This window comes from Humulus lupulus, chromosome 5 (assembly GCF_963169125.1).
Source record: "Humulus lupulus chromosome 5, drHumLupu1.1, whole genome shotgun sequence".
NCBI lineage: Eukaryota > Viridiplantae > Streptophyta > Magnoliopsida > Rosales > Cannabaceae > Humulus > Humulus lupulus.
In genome coordinates this window covers 50,936,878-50,940,698 of record NC_084797.1, presented here as the reverse complement: position 1 = coordinate 50,940,698, position 3,821 = coordinate 50,936,878, and positions in this window count along the sequence as shown.

Here is a 3,821-nt window from a genome sequence, read left to right as displayed (position 1 = left end):
AGGCTTGGGCATATGACCCATATGGCTAACAAGACCCCAAATGGGTTATGGGCATATGACCTACTTAGCTAGTAGGACCCCACTAACTCCATGGGCATATGCTTGTTTAGTCTATGGGACCCCAAGAATAATGGCCATTATAATAAGTGTATGTTATATGTATTATGTTAAGTCTTTATGTTTTCTTATGAAATTATGTATATGACTTTGTGTTAGATTTTCCTTGCTGGGCATTAGGCTCACTCCTTTTTGTTTATGTGCAGGAAAATAAGCTTTAGAGGCGGTAAGATTCGTGACGCTTGGAGGATGTGTATCGATGGTGAATGGAGTCAAGGGGCCGAGCGTTATTCGATTCGAGGATGTAGTTTCGGTTTTATGTCTTTTTACATGTATTTTCCGCACTAATTATGTAATGTCTTATTATTTTAAAGTATGTTTTTGTTTTAAAGACAATGGGATCCCATATCCGTTTTGGTATTTACTTTGTAAGTAACTCTTATTTTTATAAGTTACTTAATAAAATTATGGTATTTTCGCAAATGTAAGTTCTTTTAAGGATTTTATGTATAGTTTCGTTAATGGTCCAATTAGTCTAGAGTAGTGGGTCGTTACAAGAGCGGCAGTGAGGCATGGAGTAATTATCCGGAGTGCCCGAGGTGCAAAAGATGCCATCAGGGCGAGTGTCAGGCCAAGTCCTGCTATGTGTGTGGAACAGTAAGGCACCTTAAGAAGGACTGCCAAACAGTGAAAGAAAGGGGAAGCAGGAAAAGTGGACAACTTGACTCCAGCTCAAGTGTTCACTTTGACACAGGCAGAGGCCGAGGCTAGTCCCTCGGTGGTGATAGGTCATTTTTCTAGCGCTAGCTCTCCTTTTACTGTATTGATTGACTCTAGTGCTACTCATTCATTTGTTTATAGTAAAGTGATTGAAAGATTGTTAAGACCAAGTGAGTATCGAACTGCAGGGTTTGGGACTTTATTACCTACTGCGGAACTGGTAGTTTCTAGGAGGTGGATTAGGGCACTGCCAGTGATGGTTGATAGTAGGGAGCTTTTAGTAGACTTGATTGAGCTAGACATGGAGGATTTTGACATGATCTTAGGGATGGATTGGCTAGTCAGGTATGAGGCTACTATTGACTGCAGGAAGAAGATGGTAACTTTTGAGCCTTAGGGTGAGGATCCTTTCATTTTCGTGGGTTTGGTATGTTGACCCCGCATACCCATGATATCAGCATTGAGAGCCACAGAATTGTTACAGGGAGGATGTATAGGATTTCTGGCTAGTGTGGTGGACACTACTAGGGTTTTGCCAGCAGGGCCGGGAGAGACCGAATTGGTTTGTGTGATCTTGGATGTATTTCCTGAGGATCTACTAGGATTGCCGTCGTGCAAGGATATTCAGTTTGTTATTGAGTTAGAATCGGGGATAGAACCAATATCAAGGGCACCATATAGGATGGCACCAGCAGAGCTGAAGGAATTGAAGATATGGCTACAGGAACTTCTTGATTTAGGATTCATCAGGCCTAGCTATCCTCCATGGGGCGCTCTAGTTTTGTTTGTTAAGAAGAAGGACGAGACTCTGAGGATGTGTATAGACTACAGAGAATTGAACAAGTTGACCATCAAGAACAAGTACCCTCTACCAAGGATCGATGACTTGTTCGATCAGTTGTAGGGAAAGACAGTGTTCTCAAAGATTGATCTTCGATCTGGTTATCACTAGCTGAGGATCAAGGATGAGGACATACTGAAGACATCCTTCCGAACGCGGTATGGGCACTATGAGCGTTTGGTCATGTCTTTTGGTTTGACCAATGCCCCGATAACTTTCATGGATCTAATGAACAGGGTGTTCAAAGATTTCTTGGATTAGTTCGTCATTGTCTTCATCGCCAAAATTTTGGTATACTCCAGTTTAGAGGCAGAGTACGAGCAACATCTTCGACAGGTCTTGGATCGATTAAGGGAGCATCGGCTATATGCCAAGTTTAAGAAGTGTGAGTTGTGGTTGCCAGAGGTGAATTTTCTTGGGCATGTAGTTAGCGCAAATGGGATTAAGGTGGATCCGTCCAAGGTGGAGGTAGTGAGAGATTGGTCGAACCAAGGAATGCCTCGGAGGTTCGGAGTTTCCTTGGGTTAGCAGGTTACTACAGGCGGTTTGTAGAAGGATTCTCAAAGATTGCTACACTGATGATAGACTTGACAAGGAAGAATCAGAAGTTTGTTTGGTCAGAGAAGTGTGAGAATAGTTTCCAAGAGTTGAAGCGATGACTTATTACTGCACCTGTACTGAGTCTTCCTTCGGAGGAAGGAAGTTTTTGGTATATTGCGATGCATCAAGGTTGGATTTAGGCTGTGTGTTGATGCAGAATGAGAATGTTATAGCTGATGCATTGCGACAGCTAAAGGATTATGAACAGCGGTTTCCTACCCATGATCTAGAATTGACGACAGTGGTATTCGCACTGAAGGTGTGGCAACATTATCTGTATGGGGAGAAGTGCAAGATATACACTGACTACAAGAGTTTGAAGTATTTCTTCACCGAGAAGGATTTGAACATGAGGTAGAGGCGTTGGTTGGAGTTGGTAAAGGATTATGATTGCGATATTCTTTACCACCCAGGGAAAGCCAATGTTGTGGCAGATGCATTGAGCCGGAGGGGCTTGGGGCAGTTATTTAGCTTTGTTCAGATTTCTAGAGAGTTGGCAGATGAGATGAATAGGGTAAGGATAGAGCTAGTGGTGGGCCAATTTGTTGGTTTTTATAGATCAAATCAAAGATCATACGCAGCGGAACAACAATCAAAATTGTTTATTTAACCCCACAAGATTTCTAGATCTACTTCTTCACATACATATATATATTGAATCAAAGATATGAATAGAAAATTACCTCAAGTCCTTCCTTGCTGCTATCTCTTCGTATGAAAAAAATCCTTGAGATCTCACACCAAGATCTTCAAAAATGTTCTCAGCACACAAAGAACGAATGTGGGCTCGCTATACAAAATAATAGGCAAAATCTATTTATCAGATGTTCTCAACACATAAATGTCTTTTACATGCTTTTGGGACATACTCCTAACAATCTCCCACTTGTACTTAAAGCAAGTAAGGCATTTCTCTCAATCCCATATTACTTACATGACCCTCGAATTATTTTGCAGGAAGTGTCCTCATGAACGGGTCTGCTAGGTTGTGTTCTGATGCGATTTTCAGAATGGACTCATCTCCTCTATGTACGATTTCTCTGACTAAGTGGTATTTGCACTCTATATGCTTTCCCCTCTTATGGCTTCTTGGTTCTTTAGAATTAGCCACTACTCCACTATCGTCACAGTAAAGAACAAGTGGTTTCTCCACTTTTGGAACCACTTCCAGATCCGTGTAGAACTTTTTCAGCAAAATTGCTTCTTTAGCTACTTCACAAGCTGCTATGTATTCAACTTCCATGGTTGAATAAGCTATACTGGATTGTTTAATGCTTCTCCAAAAAACTGCTCCACCACTAAGAGTGAATACTGACCCAGACGTAGACATTCTACTATCTTTGTCAGATTGATAATCTTAGTCAGTGTATCCAGTAGGTTCAAGGTCACTACTCGAATATACTAGCATATAGTTCCTCCTTCTCCTGAGATACTTGAGAATGTGTTTCTCCGCAATCCTGTGTTCCAAACCAAGATTTGACTGATAACGACTGACAATCCCTACTGCATAGCATATGTCAGGTCTAGTACATAACATTTCATACATTAGGCTCCCTACAACTGATGCATAGGGATACTTTCTCATGTCCTTTTGCTCTTGTTG